A 24800-nucleotide genomic window follows, 5' to 3' on the forward strand; every position below is an offset into this window, starting at 1 on the left:
ATGAAATTTGAAGCGGGTGTCTGTGACATATGTTTTACTTTGCAGCTTAATTTTGACTAGTTAGTTGGTAAAGAAGTGCGCATCTTTATCCCCCCCTGTTGAAGGTGTGGAATCGCGGAGTTGACACTTGTTGCAATATTGACAATTTCATCCCCTACATTAAAGTGTTGCTATAATAATGAAACGAAAACTTGGAGTAGTAAAAACATTGATGTAATGTAATGATTATTAGAAAAAAATACATCATTTTGAAGAGAATTTTATGCTCTACAAACCTACGATACAGTAAGCATTATTTTTACGATGCATTGTTGGAGAGTTATAAGCCCTGAAAGAGCAAAAAAATGCATAAAAACCTGTTATTTTAACAAATTCACACCTTTAAGAGCGAGTATCTCGTGAACTGTTGGGAATATCTCAAGAATTTATCAAGCTTCATTTTTGAATAGTTAGTTATATAGGTTGAACGCATTGTTCTCAAGATATGAGCGTGGAAGCAAAACGCTGGAAAATGCAACTTTTAAACCACCCTCATCATCTTAGCACATGGGTTAGGAATGGGGACTTTTGATATGTTCTCCTCCTTACTATTCTTAACAAAGCTGAAAACGCATTGTTCTCAAGATATGAGCATGGAAGCAAAAAGCTGAAAAATGCAACATTTAAACCGCCCTCATCCCCTTAGCACATGAGTTAGGAATGGGGACTTTTGATATGTTCTCCTCCCAACTAGTAAGATCTTCGCTCGACAAAGCAGCAAAGTCAAAAATTGTGTACAAAATTTCCCTCCAAATTCCTTTGTCAATTGGTCTATTGTTGAAAAACTGGAGATTTCACACTCAACACTAAAGCTGCTGCAAAATAGTTGTAGGTAGGGAAATGCGTAAAAGTGTGAAATTATACATCACATTGGAGAGAATTTAATGCTCTATAAGCTCATGATCAGCATGGATTTTTCCCATCGATTTTTAAAAAGTTATAAGAGCAAAAATAGAAAAAAATTGGAGGCAAAACGTGTTTTTTCAAAAATGTAACACCTTCAAGAGCGGATATCTCGAAAACTAGAAAATATATTTAAAAAATATAGAAAAATATATATAAAAAATATATATAGAAAAAGTTGTGAGATGAATGAATATTGTAGGAAATTATGTACGTAAGCTTCAATTTTGTATAAAAGTTGTGAGATGAATGAATGAATATTGTAGGAAATTATGTACGTAAGCTTCAATTTTGTATATAACAGTTATGTCCGTAATATACATAGTTTTCGAGTTATATACGAGAAACCAAAAAATGGTCCCTTTGAACCACTCCTATCCCCTAGCACAAGGGGTGGGGACTTTTGATATGTTTACCTCCTTACTACCCTAAACAGAACTGCGGAGTCAAAAATTGTCTTCAAAACTTTTTCCTCTGTCCCCTCTTTTTAGCATTCATTGCCTGGACTAAAACTGGTACGGTTGAGATATCAATGTGCGGGTTTAGCCATTTATTTTCTCTTGGAACTCTGTATCGAAATCATGTATTACATGAGTACATTCTTATTTCAGACAATGACTTTGAATACTAACTTATAAGGGGAAAATATGTTGAAGCGACAGTGTAATTTTTCATTTAGGCTCATAGGATCCCCAATGAAGACTACAGTCAAATATTATTCTTGTTAAATGAATATTCAGCTGTTTACATGATTTCCATCAACTATGTATAATTAAAGTTGCGGGTTTCAAAGATTAAAAACAACAGTTCTTGGGCGATTGGGCGAGTTCTCCAACCCAGGGGAGTCACTAGAAATACTGTACAGTAGTCCAATTTTGTTGATTGCATGATTGCGTTCAGAGTTCAGAGTCTTTTTGATGTGTTATAATTTGTTGTCATAATAATAACATTGGTCATATTGAATAGATTTGGGCTAAATTTACAGTTTTACTGTGTATTGTGTGATAGATGAGGTATTGAGTGCGTTATTGTAATGAATTGCTCTGTGAGTTATTTTTCCTCTTTGATGATGCCTCCTGATAACTTATAGTTACATAAGTTTTTAGCTTTTGCATGATATACAATAAGTACGGGTTTATTCTATAATTTGTTGTTTTGTAAGCGAATAAACTGTAATTCTGCATCATCCACCCATTCCATGGAGATTGGATCAAGTTTTGAGTAAAACGTTTCTTCTGTCACGAAATTTTCAGAAAATCCTAAAATAATTACGGTAGCTTATCGCTTTAATAAAAAAAAAAAACAGTAATTCTGGTGTGGAATGCTTTTGATGATATGGTATCTATGAATGATTTCAGACTAATGCCAGTTGCAGGAAATAAATCCCATACGTACCGCGTCTACCGAAATTCCGTTCCAATTAGGCAAAAATCAGATTAAACTTGAGCTGAATTGAAAGAGAAATCTATGGAATCTACCTCGAAAACTAAGCTTGAAGATGATTCATCCTGTGTGTAACCAATCCGAAATCAGATCAGGATTAAACTACATAATTTGCTAGAAGTGTTCCATAGATTATGCAGTTTGTGACTTTGCGTATATGTGCTTGAAATAATCCGACCTTAATTCTATGCTAAATAAGGTAGTGTGGCTAGTTTCCAGTGCGGTACCCTAGATGTGCAGAATTCTGTCATTTATGATCTTATCGTTGGCTCATGCCAGTTGTGATTGTTTAATTAAGTCCAAAAAGAGGAGAGAAGATGAAAGGGTACAATAAAGGGAGAAGGAATGAGGGTAGACTGGAAGAAGAGTGATTAGACTTCAACCAGTGCGAAGAGCTGGAAAATAAGTTGAAAAGATCTACTGATAAACTATGATAATGAATTAATCATAAATGTTCCCTCATTCATGTTGGCAGTAGAGTTGGAGTCAATGTTGTTTTTCATCTAAGAGTACCTATTTATCAAGTTATTTTGCATAATGGACTAATTTATAATTTAATTCTCTAACAATATATTCGAGTAGTTTTATTCAACTTAATTCTGTAGTGATTCATAATTTTTTATTATATGGAATTGGTTTTTCTTCACAGATTTATCAGATTCTATGGATCATTTTCAATACTGATCTACAGTGAGATTCGCTTCAAATCAACATTCCTTATGAATAGCATCAATAATTCTCATAACTAATGAGCATGAATCAATGCTTCCTATTCCTTTCAACAAATGCTGACAATCTGAGAAATCTCACTATAATTATATAGTAGGCTACTGGTCGAATTTCGAATCTAGTTGAACTTCTTCTTATTGAGTTCACATTGATTAAAAATGTTGAATACTGTGTATAGGCATATCTCCTCTTATACCTTTAAAATCCCATTTTAATAGGTTTACTGAGAGTTTTCAGATAATAGTCGACACAAAAAGCAAAGGTATGCCTTATATTATTATTAATAATGTGACCTTGAAGAGGACAATGTTGAATAATTAAAATATATCAAAAACTTTGATGTATTAAATGTTGATATGAGTAGATAATATGTATTATAGCTATGTAGTTGTGAGTATATTGTCATTAGTGCTATTGAAATTGTCTTATCTATTTTAATCTTGTTTTTGTATTGGTTAATGTTCATTTTCAACTCATAAATGAATGTAAGACAGCAATAAAGAATAAATAAATTTTAATCCATTTATTGATTCGAAATAAATATAAAGTACCGGAATTATAATTATTTTGAGTTCGTAACAGGAGTTTATAACTAGGAGCATTTAAATTGTAGCAAAAAATAAGATCATCAGGACAAAAATTCTCACGATAGAGAAAACTGCTAGAAAAGCAGTTATAATGAGATGCAAGTTACCTCAAAGATTTGATTAGAATTCGTCCAATGTCCTCATGAAAGTGTTGCAAATATTGAGTACTGAGAGAAATGGGTGTTTGAATACTTTCTTTGGCATCGTATACTCTGTTCTCTCTCACACATTCTCCCTCCTCTCTTCTTGCTAAAGTATCTCTCCTTCCTGAGGTTCCTCTATTACACTGTCCTTCTTGCAAATTCGCTCTCTCTCCTTCCCGAGGTTTCCGCTCACACATTGTACACTGTCCTTGTTGCAAGGTCTCTTTCTCCTCGAGGTTTCTCTTTCTCTGTCAAGGTCTACTCCCCCGCTCCAGTTGTAGTGTCGCACTAGGTCTAGGTCTGGCCGAGGATCCTTGGTTCGAATCCCCGCGCCGGCCGAATATCTGGTGGGGGTCAGGATTTGCTCTGGCGGTAGCCAACCTTTTTATCATCATCGGATGTCAGAGTAACCACACTTGTCCTCAAGTGTAGTGCAAGAGAGATATAAATATAATAGAATACTCCTCTTATCTATTGTAGACTCATAAACGCTATGAAATTTTGCTTCTTGGAGGGTTTCAGTTGAATAAATTTAGGGACTTGTGGATGATTTGAATATTGTAGTATTTGTGCAAATTTTGAAATTGAAGCATTGGTGAACAGATGTAAATTATAAAATTTGAGAACACATTGGAATTAAATAATTTTTTGAGAGTAAGCATCCAATTTGTGCTGTACTTTGCACGTTTGAACACCTTGGTCATTGTTAAATCATTGTCCAAAATTTATTTTGTAATACCTAACGTCACAAAATAAGCATCAAGAAAGTTATTTGTCACTGACATAGTTCTGATGCTCTCTGGAGAGTGTTCTTCTCAATAAAATAGAGACATTCTCCTACGGTTCTAAAACTATCTAAAACTCTAAAAACAAAATTATTGTCTGGGTGTTGGAGACTTTGTGTTGACATTCGTATTGAAGTGGCTAGAACAGAAGAAATTATATTTAAACTGTGCAAATTTCTCAGTTATGTACTAGGTAATACTAAACGACTTTTACAGTGGTGAACTTTCGGGACTTGAAATTAAGAGTGTTGTTGGACTTGAAACAACGTGTGATAAGTGATTTTTGGACAAAATTGAAAGTTGACAATAGAAACTGAGGTAAGCTTCAGTCAAATTATTGATAGATTGATCAATCTCAAAACATTTATTTCCAAGTAGAAGCAATGAATGTTTTTTATCTGGAATTCTTGTTGAACATTCCCTACTTTAATTGAAAATACCATATAGCTTTCCATAAAATGCATACTTACTTTTAATTTTTGGTGAGCTCATTAAATACCTTTTGCAACTATGTTTAATCAATTTTGAATCCAAATACTCTGCTATTTAGCCTACTTGAACAAAGCTCTCCTGTTTTCAGGGTCTTTCAGACTCATCTTCGAATTTAAAGGTGAAGGAATTCGAATAATAAGTTCCTTCCAAAATAGAAAATTCCTGGTTACCTGAAATATTTTAGAGATATTTCTGATTCATTAATCTTGGATAAGGTGATTCTTACTAATTTATGTTTATTTAATAGAAACGCCTAGAATGAAACAGTTCAATGAATTTAGTATTCAGTTCAACAAATGTAGCCTATACCTCATACATACAGTCAGTACTCATTCTTCATACAATAGGAAGTGTCTTATTGAGTTTATTTTAGAATTGGATCGCACTCTTGATTATTTTGAGTGAATTAGAAATGATACAATGAAAATTATAAAATGTAGTTGAAACCTCTGATACGTGTATGTTTTAGAGAGTATTAGGAGAGAAATTTTCTTGTTTAACAAGAATTTATTCATCCAATTTATTTTCATGTTCATTTCCTAATAACGATGTAGTAGGCATAACTCTTATCCCACGCATTTTGTGATAATGTCTCCAATTTTCATAGCCTTGTCTGTTGAAATACGGGTTTAATAAAAACGAAAACACCGCTCATCAAACAATCCAATTCTTGTGACACAAAATATATTTCCTTTCACAATAAATTGCACCATTATTCTGAATTAGATGACAGATGAACGTTGTTTACAATAATTTATCAATCACTATCCCAATAGTGACAAAATACGTTTATCTGCACAATCATTATCTTACTCTAACCTCAGTATTGTTTCCAACAATTTTTCAATCATTATTCCAATTATGACATACAATTTCCCCTTAATCACATCATATTGAGAAAGTAAAATTACTGAAAATACCGAAAACAACAGTCCGAGAAATTCAGTTGTAGCATCACATCTTCGCTAATAAATTGAAAGTGAATGTTATTTGCTAGTTATATTATCGTAGCCGGGTGGGTGCTGTCAAAAGAAGAAGCGACTCGCCGCCAAAAAGCCAAAGCAATCTGCCGAATCGAAAGTGTTATTGAATTAAATTTTGTCGCTTTTTCTGTTGTTGTAGGTGAAAGGAAACTGAGGAAGATCCGTTGACACGTGCTCTGAGCTCCCAGAATCCTGGACCTGGACCACTCGTCATTCAAGCGTGCCAACACCGTCTTTCTTTTATTCCGCCAGTTTCGTCTTCAATTCCGTCTCTTCTCCTCCTCCTGCGTCTTCGGCTAATTCGATCCCAGCGGTCGATCTATCTGCTGAATTTGGACCAAATCCTGCAATACGTGCCGTTCCATTGTGCAAGAAAGCGAGCGACCAACTATATGTTCCATGCGATTCCATGTTTTATTGGTCATCTTGACAGTTTTCGACAATACGGTGAGCGCAGTACGACGAAAACATTGTTCGTGTTTTGTGTAAGAGTTCTATTGAACTGGTAGAAAATTGTTGAGTGGTTTCGTTAAGTGGTTAGAATTGAATGGACTGGGAACTTGATTGAAAGATTTAGCATCTAGTATCTTATGTAAGTTCAGTTGAAGCCAAATAATCTTAGTATTGGATGGTCGAAAATAGTTAGGTAGTTTCCTAAACTGACAAGAATTGAATGGAATTGAATAATATAAGTAGAGAAGGTACTGAAAGTGAAGAAGTTATTAATAATGTAAGAGTAACCAATAATGAATAACTCAATATAGAAATAATCAACTGAGTGGAGAGAAGTTATATTGAGAATAGGAAGAATTTGGGAGCGAAAACAATTCAATAAAAATCTGGATCAACATTAAAGAAAGAAGATATTATCGATATCAGAGAAGAGATCTACTTCTGCGATTCGAAAATATCAGAATTGTTTATAGTTTGAGGAAGAGGATATTAATAGCCTTCGATGAAAAGAGGCTTTTTGAGGTTTTTAAAAAGTTGATCCAAGGACTCTAAATCAGGAGTTTGGATACGTATATTCCTGTAATTGGGAAATACATTCTTCTAAAGGGGATAAAATACATGATCATCAACAAAATAGAGAATCAGCATCCTTTGACATTATAGCAGAGCAATAGAAGTTTGTGACTTAGATTGACAAGTTATTGATTTTATTTCAATTACTAAAATATTGGATCTTCAATCTTATCTAATATAAATCAGGGATATTAAAATAATAAATTATCAGTTTAGATCTGTAGAATAGCAAGAAAATTCAATTTAAACATAGCTAACATTGATATCTCTATAGAGGTGATTTCAAGACAATCCTTGCTTCCCAATCGAATTGGAAGTAAGTTTGTTGAAGTAGTCATAAAGATTGTCCACTCAAAAGTGGTTGTGCAAGATCCTATGCCATCATAAAATACGTTCTCCCGGATTCAGTCATTATTCCTGAATTGAAAAATAACTTCATTCGAACTCAAATAACTTATTGTACACGAAACGATCGCAAGTCTGAGTTTGAATTCACTTTTACCGTATGACCGTCTTTGAGCAAGTCAGGGAAAGTAATGGGTTTTCGATTTTTATAACCAACAATTGTTTTTCAGTCACCCTGAAAACGGCTTTGTGCCACTTAAATTCAGAGCCTGGCATAAAGAAATGAATAGATCGTTGCTTTACTTCTCTTTTATAGGCTATTTCACGAATAGGTAATAAACAGAGTCTGAGAGTAGCAAAGTTGTTTGTAAAATCAACATTTTATAGGCTACCTTGAGGATTTTTCAATCTTGAATAGATTTTCTTCTGTTAAAATTGTAGCGTGTGGTAGTGATCCTTGAATTAGAATTGATTGTCTGAGTAATAATATTAAGAAGAGTGTCGCAATCACAATCAAATGAAAAAAATAGTTCAAAAATAAACTACATTCAATCAATAGAAATAACAATTTATAATTATAAAACTTAATTAATCAATTAATACGTTAATCAGAATCTAAACTCCTGACAATCTATCTATTCATGCGAGATGCAAATCAACTTAATAAAATTCTAGATTAAAAACAATCCACATTGTGATGAATATTAAAATAACAGTAGTGGAAGATTATTGGTCATGCAAAAATCCTTCTACTTCAACGTACTTCAATTGATTCTCCCAATATTAAAAACTAGAAGCAAAGTCATTATTCTTTATTGAAGTCTTTCGGCAGCTCAGGATGAACAACTTAATCTCAATGATTGTATAAATATTAATTAGGTCACTAGAATTTTATAAGATTATCTTCAAATATTGTTATTTGTTCATGTATGCTTTGTTACTGGTAACAAAGTGTTACAGTATTAACAAACTGACTAAAACGGTTTCAAATTTTACCGTTTCGCAGTATTGAAAAAAACTTCCGTAAAATACGAGTATTGTGTCAACGAAAGAAGTGAAACTGACCTTGAAATACATACAAAAGTGTACTAAGGATCTATGTGACGTTACTATACTCGAAGTGATTATTACAAGAATTATTGATGACATCTGAAAACTACGAAATTTGTTTGATGACATTGGATGCGAGTCGAGTTTTCTCCAAGCCGAGAGCGGAAAATTGGTGAGTGAAAAACATGTTTTCAGATAATTGGTGGTGGTAGTATCTGGATTCATAGTATTTATTATTCTTTGTGTTGTTTTATCAAACTTTTATGCTGAAAATGTGTCCTTCACTAATAATAGTAATATCGAGTGACCTGACTGGCTCAGGTAAGGTTTCAGAGTTTTCAGGTCGCACCTGGTCATTTTCAGGGCCTCTGACATTATCTCACAAATGTTTTTGAGGCAGCCGTGTTTATCCGAAACACGGGAGTGGCCCCAGAAGTAGCCCCAGAAAAATATCCTGCCGGCCCGGGATTTGAACTAGGGCCTTTGAATTATGAAGCCAGCATCTAATCCATCTGATAACACTCCCCACTAAAATTGACTGTGATTGATATCTATTAAAAAATATTGTAATGATCCTAGAGCTTGTGACGATGGATACAGTTTCTTCCACAACTGGAAGCTCTAATCCCTTTCTGGTATTTCGGAGTTCACATCATCAGGATCTCACATAATTAGTATCTCTCCAATCATCTTAGATTCATGAGAGTATCATCCTGCGCAAAAATATAAGATTGCTTGTATGCAATATTGAACGTATAATATACGCTATTATAAGCTTTAAGAAAGTTCTTCATTATTGTTGCAATCCACAATTATTATATTTCTCAAGGATCTTATCTATGGTATTCTTCACGGCGATATATTTATCTGTTGAAAGTTATTTCCAAGAAGGCGACTAGCTCATGCTTCCCCGTGGAATCATGACTTGTTACTCACTACTCGTCATGTTTTTTTTCATTCTCCACTTACTTCTACCATTTTTTGGATTTTTCTGATATTTTCTCCTAATATAGCTTCTGAGTGTTTACTGCTCCTAACTGTTTGTTACTCCTCCCTTCCACTTGAAAGGGAAATGCTCTTGCTAATAGACGCACATGAGTGAATGTGTGTGGTAGGCTCCAGTCTTCCACTGTCTATCTTCATAGCCAGTAAATGCAATAACATGATGGAAAGTACAATCAACGTGATATCATATATCAGTCGTTGATACGAAATATGCAATCGAGGAGAAATTGATGCTGTCCATTCTCCTTCACGCTCGATTGGTCCATTCACATCTGCAACTACACTCACACACACACACACATACACACACACACACACACATACCAGCAGTTTATGCAGAACATGAGAAAGGAAAAACACATCAACCGAAGCGTATAAGTTACACACATTCAGGAGCCGACTGCTAGACAATGGCAAGTGAAAAGTAATTTATCCATAAAGTGGAACCTCTCCGAAAGTACAGCAATGGATTCGATTGCCATCTATAGAGTGGCAACTACTTTTTTATCGCCGGTCGTTCACCATTACTTGGCACGTTTGCATATTTTCGTGCAGAGATCCTGCTTCGTTGATTTCAGCTGATCTATATCAGCTAGTGTTTTGATTGGTGTAGGAGCCCTACCTGTGCTGACGTCACACAAATGCACTACGGCTTTGTTTATGGAGGTAGTGCCCTAATAGGGTAGATATGAACTATTCAATACGGAATTGATTTTCAGTTGTTGGGAAACGTTGAAGTCCAATGTAGCTCGATTGAAACTCACCAAGGAGATATGCAATATCAATGAACCCTATCATACAGTAAAGATACCGTTTAATTACTTGTAGTGATAATAATTTGTATCTGCTACTACCCAGTTTCATAGAATAACCAATCTATCGTCACTCCATGCCAGCAGAGACAAATAATAATGATCACTACTTGAACTGTATCTTTACTCTATGATGCTAGAAAGAAATTCAGTGGTATGAATGCTCTTGCGTTCTAGGGATTCTTTTTGGATAGTGCTCTTTCTCATTTTTCGTATACAATTTTGACTTGAACAATTGGGGTTCTCAAATAGTTTCCAAATGTTCGTCATTCTTCAGTATGAAGCTTATGGATTGTGCTTGTGATAATATGATATTCTGTTAGAGAACTATGTAATCTATCAACATCAACATCTTATTTTCCTCTGAAAGACGATCTCAATGATTTAATCAATAAAAATTGGTTAGTATTTATTGGATTATTCAGTGGAAATGTATTTTCCTATTGCTAAATTGTTTCTATTTTCATGGTCAATATTTTTTGCATTACTGCGGGCCGTTTCTCAAAAATGGAGAAATCTAGTCTCGAAAAAATGTTATAACGTTGATAAGTTTATAGAATCTCTAAGCCCACTATCGAAAGTTTTCCCCATGAAAGTACCATACTTTTTTAAACTGGTCGAATATCAGACAATGATTCAGTTGAAGCATCCAATGCAGTTGGCAATCCACTGCACAATAATATGATGCAATTTTCTGTTCTTATAACAATAATATGATTTCTAATATTGTTCTTATCCATACAATAGTAATGATTACCGGTACTGCAATTCAATGTATGAAGTTCTCGATGTTTGATGTAAAAGTACTATTTCCTAGCACATCTGATTGCTCTTCTCAAATAGCCTATTGTTTGAAGTTCATATCACTCTCTATAGAGACCTCATAATCTGAAATAATGATCAAAGAAATGGTAATAATTATCTGTAACCAACAATGCCTTCTGCTTGATATAGCTATTGTCTAGACTCCAATTCTTTATTGGAGAGAGTATGTAGCGTACATTACCTGAAATTTCAATTCTGGAAAACAATAAATTTAATATAATATTGAGAAAGTTGAAGACATTATTAGATAAGTGATGGCCTACTCAGAAAGTTGAGGTGTCTTACCACATCTTAAACTGAAATTTACTTGCGTTTACTTAATTTGAATTGGCGATTCAAATTCAAAAAATATTCATCCAAAGTAGTTCATATCCGTCACTTTCTCGAAGATTCGATAAGCAAAAGAGAACCATAACTTGAGGTTACGACCAGCAATAAATTGTTTTTTTTTCAGTCTATTTTATCCTAGAGGGGGATTGTCCTCACGCCTAGAAGGAATGCATGTAAAAATCTTCTTTTTCGAAAAAATCATTTCAAGATGCAAGCAAAAGAGGTGGCTAGGTTTTCTGTACATTTATATCCTACTAATTGGAATTACGTCTACTGTCCAGGAAATTCACATGGCCTTAATTGAGGAATAACAAATGAATTGCCCAACTTGATAATAGTTCTTCAACGGTTTCTTTGCGTAACCTTGATTTTTTTTGAGAGAATGCCAAAGAATCTGAATTCGAATATGCAGGCTTCAGTGAATCTCAACTCCAATTTTTCATTGGCACTTTTGCCTGAATTTATACAGAGAAATGAATTTAACAATATTTGCTGAGAATATGGAGCATTATGATCCAAAAAATACATAATATAAAATTGATATTCAGAAACTTGATCAAAATGTTCTAGATTTGCTAAATGAAGTTCATTACCTATGATATAATTAATCTATTTATTCACACATCTAAGCTGGAAATACATGCGAATGTAAAGAATCATGCCTCACAACACGAAATCATCCATCACTGTGGAAAACGTTTCATTCAATAATATCTTGATGGACTGATGAGTTTGATTCCCTTACTTGATAAATTCTATTTGCCAAAACAGAAACTTTTAATTTCATATTTTTGACACAAGTTTCCCACATATGCGAGTAATTTTCGATGATGCAGGTAACATAAACCAATATTATTCTAGTATAGTAAACAATATTTTTTGTAATTGAATTGGAAGCATTCAAAAGCTTCCTTAATATCTTATTACACCTCTCATTAATTAATCATTAAATTTTCAAACAAAACGTAATTGGTTTACTCTTGATTTTCTATTGTTTATCAAGCTCAATAGAGTGGTCTGTTTGATGTTCTAATAAGATCCGTGAAATTATAGCGCTCTTAGAAAGTTCGAATGATTCCCTAAGGAACTGATTCCAAATGAGTGTCTTTGTTATGGAAGCCTCACTAAAACCCGAATACTGTACATTGCCTTGTATATACCGCTGGCCAAAATGATAATTCTCCTTTTTTCACAAGTCACATCTGTGAAGATACTCTCATTATTATCTTGAACAAACATTTTTAAACCTATTGAACAGTGATTATCCATGACCAAACTGAATTGATCTTCATAGAGGAGCATAAGATGCTGTTGTTGTGGATTGAAAGGGTTCCATTGACGATGATTGTGGATGATTTTGAAGAATGGGTTCATGAGCATTGTCCCTGCCAGTAGTTATTCACGATAATTGATAGGGCTTGTTTGTATTTTGGAGACCAAGTAAATCGTCGAAACTCAGCTGAAGGCAGATGATTAAAGCAAGAGCCCTGAATCAATCGAATCACCTTTAGGTCAGTTAGAATTGAAAAGTTTGTTTTTGTATCTCTAAGTAGGTGTTTCAATCTCAATAGGAGACAAAATCTAATAAGAGTTGAGATGATTTTATAGATAGAGTTTTCAAGTCTTCTTTGTGTGATAGTGATAGGAACTCTATTTCTGTAGATTTACGTTATTCAATGAATTCTATGTATAAAAATGTTTGCCTTGGAATTTCCTTTCTCGAAAACGCCTTTTAACATAATAATATATGTCGAGAACACTTGATTCTCAGTTGTATATTATAGCTGTTGCACAATTGAACATTATTATATTGATCCATAATAACAAGAGATAATTCACCCACAAAGATAATTTACTAATCACTTATATATTCCCACAACTCATATTTCCTTTCCTCTGAAGGGTATAAAAAATATTGTAACTCAAAGCAGAGAAAACTCCTATAATAATAGTAATAGTAATTCTGTGTAATTAGTAATTCTATAATAGTAATTCTATAATAGTAATTCTGTGCTCAAAGGTTACCTTCTACAGTGAAAAGAGCCTAATAAACTCAGCTTTGTTCACATACAAAAATCTATTAAAAAAGCAAGGAGCTATCATACTCGTAGCTTCCGGTAAAAACTTTTGTCGCTTTTGAAACAAATTTGTTTCATGAATATTGTTGTATAATTATTGAATTACTGGTATTTTTAACTTCTGTCTATTGCATTCCACACTTTATTATTTATTCTTGTTGCTCTCCATTTGCCAAGTCTTTTTCAAGTGTATCTTCTCTGCCTTTGTCCGATCAAAGCAATGTATTACAACAATATTCTAGACTACTTCCTGAAAAAATGTAGAATAGCTGACAACGTAAGTGCAAAATTGTTGTTGAACACCTGCAAAGAGAACACTCACAATATTTATTTCTTGATCTTCTACGTTCCGGGACTCATTCTACACAATACACCACTGCCTTCTAAATCGCGCCTAGTTGATTGCAATTTGGCGCGGGAAATCGGTCAAGGCTTGGCTTGTATGTAGCAACAATTCGCGAAAACTGTTCTGTTCTCAATAAATTCCCACACTCCTCTTCTAGAATCGGGCCTCATGTTTAATTATTATTGTTCTGTTGCTGTCCAATCTCTCAGACCAGAGTGAACGAACCTCTTAACATGGGTCTCACCTGAAACTGTCAGTATTCCTCATGAATAACATTAAGGCACCCCATTCAAGCAATGTTGATAGTCTGCAGTGAATCTCACTTAGCAACTATTTTCATTACATTATTTCTTGGTGAACAATCGCCTCTCTCCACATCCTCTTCCCCATTTTCTCTTCTCTTTTTTATCTCTGTTTCTTTCCCTTGCTGTTTTTATCTCTCCTCTCTGATACTGTTTTCATTACAGTATGTGTTGGCAAACAATCACCTCTCTCCACTTCCTCACTCTTTTTCAGATTATCTTCTCCACTCTTTGTCATCATTTATTTCCCTTGCAGCTTTTCCTACTCGTCCAGGATTTATCTTCCATTTCCTTGCTGCTTTCTATGTGTGCAACACCTTCTCCCATGGCTGCCAAGCTAGAACAATGAACGGGGCTAGATTAGGCCTAATCTTCCGGTCTCTTCTGTGATAAGGTCGGCTAACTTATGCTAATTTCGACTCCATTTTCCTGGCTGCCTACTGCCCTTGGTATTGGTCATCAGCCTCCATTGTTCGCCGTGAACTTGACATGGCTGCCTTGGTTTTTTCTTTGATTAGAGGAAATTTTTCTTGGTTATGAAGTAATTATTCTATTTGGACTGAATAATATTTTCAACTTGAACAGAATTTTCAATGTGTCTATCTGGAAAGTAGAGTTTGATGTTTAAGGCACTTGGAATAATTTAATCAGTTTTTTTGATAAGAGAGAAATTTCTAATATTCATTCCAGTTAAAGATTTGTCCAACATTTTGTCGATTGGAAAGAGTTTTGTGCTTGAAAGTTTGTGTTGGTCTGATAAGAAAAAATCCAGGATGTCTCGCAATCGTCAAGTTATTTGCATTATACAGCGATTGGTCAAAAATTAACAACATAGATAGAGAAATAATTGAACAGAATGTTTTATTGAGTACTAAGATACGAGATTTGGTTGGATTTACAATTGGATGTAATTTCATTGGGATAGTATGAATATTGACTCTGGAAAGACCGTTAACAATGTTTATAATGATAATTCGAATGCTCGAATTGAATAGACAGTGACTAATATTGCTAAGCTCATGAATCTGTTTTTAGATGCATTCTGCCATCCTTTATAGAAAAACATTATGTGCAACATCTTTGCAAACAATTTACATTATAATATGATCATGAATTGAATTTGAAATGAAATTCTATAAGGAATAATCAATTCATAGAAGGGGTTAAAAAATGAATTGTTTGGCGTCATTGACGTTGTTCTTTGAAGTTCTGTAGTACATTATTACATTAAGAGAATTAACTGATTCATAACCCGTGATTGGTTCAAAAACTATGGATACGTCCAGTAGAAAATACCATTCCATAATTGATCGAAATCCTAGTTCTAAGCACTTGATTGGCTGAAGTTGTGATTGAAATATAAGTAAAAAAATAGGGGATATGGATATGATATGAAATTCCGGTTGAAATATCAGGCGGAATCAAATTGTTGAAATACCACTTATCGTTTGACAATCAGGGTAAATCGTTCGAAATACTAATATAAAAGATATATTCTGCTAAAATATCAAAGTAAACAAATATGTGGCCTACTGATATCTAGAAACATAATATGTAGCCTATTCATTCCAAAAAAATGTCGGAGCTACCTGAAACATACACAAAATATAATTACTGAATATGAAACATTTTTGATAAAATAGAAACTGCACAATGCAGCATTAGGAAAATTCTTGTAGGTGTCTGTGAAAGAGAGAGATGCTGTACACTTACATCGCCCTTCAGGCAAGAAAATAAAAGTCTACTATTTATTATGTGATATGTCTTCTAGGAATGTTGTGCTTCTACTCTTCAATGGTTATGATGTTACGGTGTAAAGTATTGTTCCCATATCTAACATCTTTATTACAGAAGAAAAGTTTACTTACCGGACTTTATTTCCAAGGATCGTATTGAAGAAAAAAAATAATAAATATCCTCCTTGGTTTACTCCTGATATAATTTCTGATTTGAGGATTAAGAATAGATGTGCACGAAAAAGAAGAGTGTCCCCTTATCATGATAACCTTTTCAAAAGTTTACGAACATCCTTGAAGGCTAGAATATCTAAGTCTCATGAAAACTATTTGACATCGATTCAGTCAGGCTTAGATGGAAGTATGAAAAACTTTTGGAATTATGTAAATTCCAAAAGAAAAACGTCGTTTGTGGAGTCGACGATGTCGCTGAATGGGGAGTCCTACTGCGGTTCTGCGGTTGTGGATGGGTTCGCGAAATATTTTGAGTCAGTGTATGAGGTTGATACACACGCCGCCCCTGATATGCATGAGAATGAGCTGGAGATGTCTGGGAGCTTGAGATTAGGTGTTGGTATTGATTCTGTCTCCTCTGACGAGATCCTGTCCGCTATTAGCAGCCTTAGATCTAGCTGTTCCGAGGGCCCTGACTTGATACCTACTTTTATTGTGAAGGGTTGTGCAGAGGTACTCCTTAGTCCATTGCAATTCATTTTCAATTTATCGATTAGGACTGGCCAATTCCCTTCTAAATGGAAGGTCGCTAGAATCACTCCTATCTTCAAGTCAGGTAAGAGAACTGATATAAGTAATTATAGGCCCATATCAATTTTAAATTGCTTTTCCAAAGTTTTTGAAAGAATTTTGCATGCAGTTATATACAGGCAGGTGAAGGGAGTAATTGCGGACGAGCAACATGGATTTCTGTCAGGCCGTTCTACGGTGACTAATCTAATGGAGTTCAGCAATGAGGTATCCAGAGTTCTTGACGGTGGAGGGCGGGTTGATGTTGTTTATACTGATCTCTCAAAGGCATTCGATTCAATCAATCACAGAATATAGTTAAAAAACTAAAGTCGATTGGTTTCTGTACAAGCCTGGCAAATCTTGTTGAGAGCTATTTGAATTCAAGAGTGCAGTATGTTAGAGTACATAATTTCAAGTCTAGAACTTTCAACTGTACATCTGGGGTGCCTCAGGGTTCTAACCTTGGACCACTTCTCTTCCTTCTATTCATTAACGATCTCCCTGCTGTCTTTGATGGTTCATCCTGTCTGATGTATGCAGATGATGTGAAGCTGTACAAAGCGATTTTGAGCCCTGATGACTGCCTTAGCCTTCAAATGGATGTTGATAAACTAAGTGTATGGAGTATGAATAATGGCCTTAGAATAAATATAGCTAAATGCAAAACTCTATCATTTTCCCGGCAGGTAGCTTCACACAGATGCATCTATAGTATTGATGGTATACCGTTGGAGGAGGTAGAGTCTTTTAAGGACCTGGGTGTGATTTACAGCTCTGATTTTACATTCAATAAACATATAGACCTTTTGTGTAGTAGGGCCAATCAGCAGATGGGGTTTATCCTGAGAACATGTTCACCTTTCAATGATGTCTCACCCATAATATTTCTGTATAAATCTCTTGTCCGAAGTATTCTTGAGTATGCGTCTGAAATTTGGAACCCTTATTGTAATGATCAAGTGCTACTTTTGGAGCGTTTACAAAATAAATTTTTAAGGTACATTCACTTCAGAAAATTCAATTTCAATTGTCCGTTTGACTTTCCCTCTGACACTCTGAGAAATATGTTTCAATTGAAATCATTAAAAACAAGACGAGATGTTAAGTCTTTAATTTTTCTTCATAGCTTATTAAATAATAAAATAGATTCCCCATATTTGCTTTCATATGTAAATATTTATATATCTACCATATCACGTCGCTCCACTTTCTCTTTTTTTGTGCCCCGGTCCAGAACTGTGAGTCACTATAATTCTCCAGTCAACAGAATTCAAAGACTTTTCAACTGTTTCTCTGGGCAACTGGACATCTTCTGGTTCTCTCGTGAAAAATTTTATAGAATATTAAACAGTCTATTGTGAGATATCCTTGCTCAGTCGTGTTGTCGATTATTTGTTGCTGTATATGGTGTGTATCTATTGCACTATGTTCTCGTACATTACTCATTCTGTTGCTTCATTGGCAGGTACCAGTCCTCTGACATTCATTTGTTAGTTTTATCCATTCTTTGTAACATTTTTATTTTAATTTTAGAACCTTTCATTTCTATATTCCGTTTTATAATTATTTTATTGTATACATCTATTTTTCTTTCCTTCTCTTGTATTTCTATAGTTTTTTTTTCTCTTTAAACAATATTGCAATTGAAAGTTACTTTGTTCATTTTTTTTTTCATTGTATTGTTGTATTTCACGTATTGTATCTTGTATTGTTGTATTTGTGAAGGAGACACATTAGGGGTGACCTGTTGTCTCCATAAATAAATAAATAAATAAATATTTTTATTACTGAAGATTATGAGCTCTCCAAGCTGCAGCAATCACAATAATATATCAACTCAAAATACTTGTTAAATTTTTAATGCAAAATAATTTCTTCTACTGTCATCACTTGAACCATTGAAGATTATTTATTGCTCATGAAATCCTTGTTCACAAATAACTGACTCATAAAATTCGCTAAAAACATAAAACCTGTCCATCATCGACACAAAGTCTCAATAAACTCATACATTAACCTCAAAAATCCACAAGATAATCCTTCAGACAAGGCAACTGAGATTAAGCTGGAGAAAAAACATTTGCTTAGCAAATAGCCGATCTCATTTCTACGCATTATAGCTGTTGCTATTTTCATCTCATCTTTTGCTTTCTTAACATTTTTGTTTCACTTTCAGTGTTATTTCTGCTAGGATTGGGATGAGACTTTCTTGCATTTCCTTTCTCTTGGTAACGTGTTCCACAGTGTGGGTTATGATTTATCATTTCCCTTTCTCTGTCTCCTGCTATATAGCCCATCCTTCTCAGTCTTCTATCATGAATTGCTCTCTGTCTCTCTCTTTCTTATTTGGTATGTTTGTCTCGGAAGATAATTTTACGGTTTGTGAGACAAGAAGTTCAAGATGAGTGCGAAAGAGGGCGTACTATTATTGCAGCCTCCGAATCCTCTCAGATCTCCAAAGTAAAGCACTAATTCCCTGTTGTTTGACAAAGCCTACAACGCGGACACGCCATCTCCATTACTGGTGTTGAATTGGAGATTCTCATAGAGTTTTCATGTCTAGGATATGATCAGTACCATCCCGTACAGGCTGTAATAATCATGAACATCATGATTTTCGAATTCCATTTTTATACAGCTCTCATGTCTGGGAAATGATCAGCAGAATTTATAACGAGCTATATTGATTATCGTGGTTTCCAAATTTCATTTTCCTGCATTATCTGATGATTGCTTTCTCTATAGTGTCTATAGTGTTGGAGAATTTGAGATTATTATATTCCCAGGCTGAGGAAGTGGGTTGTAGAATTTGAGAATGATCTCTTGGTTCACCGAAATACTGGTCATGGTCATCTTGTGTTTGCAGAATCGCTTGATAATTGCGAATCCTACCCTAGCACCTGAATTGATCGAATAGAAAGTTTCATTTTTCCTGGATTATGAGGTGATAATCTTTATTGTAATTCTTGAAGTCCTTTAAAAATTTTTTAGTGTATAGACTAACTATCATCATTTTATCTCGTCGATCAATTATTGTTTGGAGCGATAAAAATCCATTCATCCTTATTCTATACAGCGTTTTATGATAGCACTAGAAAGCAAGTAATAATAATTCCGGAATATTCTCTTCGTTGATTCTTCATTATTTTTGATCGATGTTAAGAATCAAAATTGATGATAAATGATAAGAGGTGATGTTAAAAGAGGATAACTTATGATTTTTACGATTACTATAATCCTACATAATTCTCTCACACTGTACAACCAGAAATGTTGAAACCAAATTGGGTGTACGTGTTCCAACTCTGGGGTTTGCGTGTAAAAGGAACATCAAATAGATGAGAGATTCCAAAATAGAGTATTGAGGAATGTAAGGAGTATTAAGCTTCTTGGTACATCAGAAACAATGACTTGCAGATTCGATTTGCCATGCGGCATGAGTGGAGACTCTGATCATCATGTGAACCCTGAGGCAAGCCAACCACCACAGAATGAAGATCTAACTAGGAGGCTGAGAGGAAGGAAGCCTTTAGAACTAGTTTAAAATCAATTTGTGATAGTGTATGCAGACTATATAATTTTTACTGTTCTGATAATCTCAGAACTACCTACTTGAATCATCAATAAATGAGCTAAGGTTTTATAGTTTCATAGTGAAATGAAAATATTGATAGTTAGTCTATGAGACTGGTTTTAATGACAATCAACATAAATAATAAGAAAAATCAATAAAACATTTTATCTGCGTTACACTTAAGTCAATTTTATTTGGATATCATTAGTTGAAAATATACTACTGTCTTAGCCTAATAAATTACATTTCCAGTTCAACAATTTATTATTATAGAACTATTTTCAACGTAGATTTATATTCACGCTTCCCTTTCATACTACTTGTCCATCTGAACTGATGCCTATAAAAAAATGTCTAAACTGAACAGCTACTATATCTCTATATTCTAAGCAGTTAGTGCATCTTGTACTAACTATTATCATCAGTAGTTAGTACTATGATAATAGAATTACTAAAACCTAGTAATTGCCAGATTATTAATAGTATACTGTTTATTCTATTCAAATATTCTACACTTTATTTTACTATTCTACTTTTAATCTGTGGACAATGAACTACAAAACACATTCACTGAACTACATAGTAGCACAGATCAAAATCGATACAATGATACAACATATACAAAGATAATTGAGGTTGTTTGTGGTAGTAGCTAAAATTGAGAGTGTTTTTTCTCATATCTCAGTGTCTCATCAGGTTTAATTGAATTGATAGGTTGCCAACACATACATTGACCATCGAATAAACTTAAAAAAAAACTAAGAAGATTACAGCTCCAGTTTTACACTCTTCTAATACAGGAAGTTGTAAAAAATTGTCAACATGCTGCAACTTAATCTGGAAATTGATTAGCATGGCTCAATCAGTTCCAAACCCTCTTTCATCAAACAAAAAATGAAGATCAGCTCACTCTCTCACTCTCTTGTAGTAATCTAGCCGGTAATTTATAACCTGTGATGAAATTTACTTTTTATAAGTTTCACTTTCTCCATATTTCCCGAACACTCATATCGTGTAGATCCTGAGACTTTTTAAAGAGAAGGATTTTGAAAAATTAATTAATATTCGTAGAAAGTGCGAGTTACTCGATATTCGAGTTGTTGATATTATGCGGATATTTTGATGGAGTTTAATTTCTAAATTTTGATTAATGAGAGAAATTTGAGCCTTGCCATTCAAATTGAATTAATTCTTAAAGATGATATTCCTCGATCTATGGAAAGACTATACCGATTTAAAGCAGACTTTTTGAAAAATGAATTTCAAAGAAAATAATTTAAATAATGCGTAAGGCCTATAGCAATACCTACTATTACTTCTAGTAATAGTAGGTATTACTGTTGTAATGAGGTAATAGTAGGTATTGCCTATAGTGCAATATATCTGATAAATCACCTCAAAATCTATTCATTCCATTTATAAGTTCAAATGAAATCATATCGATCCTCATTCATGATTTCCATCATTCTGCGACCTCACAACCATGTTCAAACTCATTAGGACACTTATTATGTGAAACATGGTTGATCAAACTCATCCAAGTACTTTGAGTGGAAAATTTAACTTATTCTCAAAGAAACTGGTACGAATTTATAAATGAATTTAACGCTACTCTCTGAATTCTGAATTCAAGAAAGAGGATGGACTGTCTATTCTAGTTATCTGACTTGAGTTATTATACTCTGGTCCAAACTTTTACTGGTTAAGTGAGATTTTAGATTCGATTTATGATTTTTTATTGTTCTCTCACGGTTCATTTGTGAGTAATTAGCGGGGATTGCACACTGCGATGGCACATTGGATAAGGTGCTATCAACTTTGATTGACTGTTACCGAACCTGTCGCGGGTTCGAATCTCTTAGGCCGCTTTTTCATGTCATCTCATCTCATCTCATTATCCACGCCCAAGTTGAGCGTATGAGCACCATCCAGCAAAGAAATTCACCCTTGACCAATCTGCCATATGAATTCATATTTTACATTGTATATTGAAATTATATGATATTTTATTGGAATAACGAATTGGCAAATTATATTGTAGAGTGAACAATGAATCCCTCATCATACAAGTCCATAAGCAAGCTTAATCAGCAAGCTTAATCTTATCTAATAATAATTCTGAAATCAATAAATTCAGAGTACTGAAGAAAAAGTGAGATGCGACATGCGACCTACATGAATGTCAATGTCGTCGGCCTTACCTTTGACTTTTAATTCGAGCGAAAATTCGAACAACCTACATTCGTCATCTGCTGCCGAAAGTGTTGCTTCATTCGCATTCATTTCCGTAATTACATTGCCGCTATACGACAACATCCTATTTGCGCCAGTAATTATTACTTCTCTCCTTCACCACTGCCTTCTCTTCCTAGTCCTACTCCTCCTACTCCTCCACCGCATCCTACTCCTCCTCCTCGTCCTCGTCCTCCTCCTCCTCCTCCTCCTCCTCCTCCTCCTTCTCACCCTCCTCCTACCATTCCTCGATCCATTTTTCAATATTCTCCTTCCACTTTTGCATATTCATTGTATTCATCCTCTTCTTCATTCTAGTGTTTTAAGACAGATGCATTAATTGTTGAACTAGATCTTGAGTTAGTCAAGAGTGTTTCCAAATAATAACTCTATTGTTTACAAACAGTAGAGCAGACATGGTTTGGTGCTCCATTCTTTGTGAGAACTAATTATGAGTTGTAGTTTTGTTTCGTTGATTGATTTGGAGTTATTTCTCTAAATGAATGAAGATGGCCTTGGGACAGTTTTGCATGGAGAAGCTTATGAATGAGATTCAGATGAGATTAGGAGTTTGGTTAGTTGTATGGATGTAGTAGAAACCATTATCAGTTGGAATTATTTCAGTTCAACTGAACTGATTGGCACTCTCGGTAGTATGAATTCACAGATATAACAAATATAATAAAAAGTCCACTACAACTATAAGCTGCAGGGTTGGGCAGGGAGGTATGAATGATTTGAAATAACAGTTACACACTCATTTTCAAACGAAACTCAAAATCATTTTTCCAGTGTGTACCATGGATGTTGCCATCATGAAAATTGAAAAGGAAAAAAATAGAACATTGATTATGTACGAAAAATAACATCTGTTGAATGCTGTCAAAACCGTTTTTGTCCATACACTCTTGTAGACGTTATGAGAAGTTGTCCATACTCCTCTAAAGCATTGCACGTGGTACCGCTCGAATTCCTTGTGTTATTGTTCCACTCAGGGCGTCAAGGGTTCGTGGTTTGTTTATGTATACAAGTGCTTTTAGGTAGCCCCATGAAAAATAGTCACATCACAAGGTGACAGGTCCGGTGACCGAGAAGCCACTCCACATCTCCATGAAACGAAATGAGGAGTCCAGGGAAGGTCTGCCTTGGAAATTCCATAGCTGCTCTCGATGTATGGCATATCGCCTCATCTTGTTGAAACCATACAGTATTGACGATGATACGTCGTCTCCTCAATTGTGACAGAAATAATTCACGCAGCATCGTTAGGTAACGATCCGTATTGACAGTGACAATTCGACCGTTTTCTCAAAAAAAGTAAGGGCCAATAATTAGTTTAATGGGGCTAACTAAAAGCACGTGTATAAACAAACCACGAACCCTTGAAGCCCTGAGTGGAACAATAACACAATGAATTCGAGCGGTACCACGTGCAATGCTTCAGAGGAGTATGGACAACTTTTCACAATGTCTACAGGAGTGTATTGTCACAAACGGACAGCATTTAACAGGTGTTATTTTCGTACATAATCAATGTTATAATTTTTTACCTTTTCAATTTTCATAATGGCAACATCCAAGATATACACTAAAAAATTTCGATTTTCATTTATAAATGAGTGTGTAACTGTTATTTCAAATCATCCATACCTCACTGCCCAATTCTGTATTTCCCATATTTTCAGTTCCATTTGTCAGTCACAATAATTATGATGATTTGATAAGAATTACTCGCTAGCATCAGCGATCTCGACAGCTCCAAGTTAGTAGAATTATTGCTCCTATAGATTAGATTATGTAAATCATAAAATTATCAACCCATTGCAATGATTAAACTATAAACCATGAGTTATAACTGTATAGGAGACACGTCCCATTGTGATGCCCATATAACCGCAAGGTGAATGATACAAATTAATGCCAGACGGGATGGGAATTGAACCTATGACCGGTGCAAAGATAGCAGATTCAGCTGTGATACTCTACTCTAGACCACAAGGCTACACGCCGGTTTGTTGAAATTCTCACACAGAGAAGGTCATCAAGTGATAGTGGAAATTGGGTGAAGTTCTAGTAGAGAGATCAAAAAATATGACAAATGAGAGTACAAATGATAAATGTCAAACAAAAGTGAAACAAATGAACAGGGCTGTGAAGATGAAACCGAAGTTATGACAAATTATCATCAAGATCCAGCGATTGGTTTGCGCCATTTCCCGCCTCTTTAGAAGATAGTTTTGGCGCACTTTTTCATCGTCTTGTCGGTGAACGGCGATAAAAAGGCGTGA

General features: G+C 34.5%; 1 protein-coding gene across 1 annotated transcript in view; it reads left to right on the top strand.

Annotated features, from left to right (window-relative positions):
- The first annotated feature begins 7598 nt into the window (after positions 1 to 7598).
- LOC111053186 (mucin-5AC-like) overlaps positions 7599 to 24800 on the top strand; it is a 126321-nt gene continuing 109119 nt past the window's right edge. Inside the window, exon 1 of the mRNA XM_039437991.1 lies at positions 7599 to 8697. The gene's annotated coding sequence lies outside the window, so the exon portion shown is untranslated. The remainder of the gene's footprint in view (positions 8698 to 24800) is intronic.

This window comes from Nilaparvata lugens, chromosome 11, assembly GCF_014356525.2.
Source record: "Nilaparvata lugens isolate BPH chromosome 11, ASM1435652v1, whole genome shotgun sequence".
NCBI lineage: Eukaryota > Metazoa > Arthropoda > Insecta > Hemiptera > Delphacidae > Nilaparvata > Nilaparvata lugens.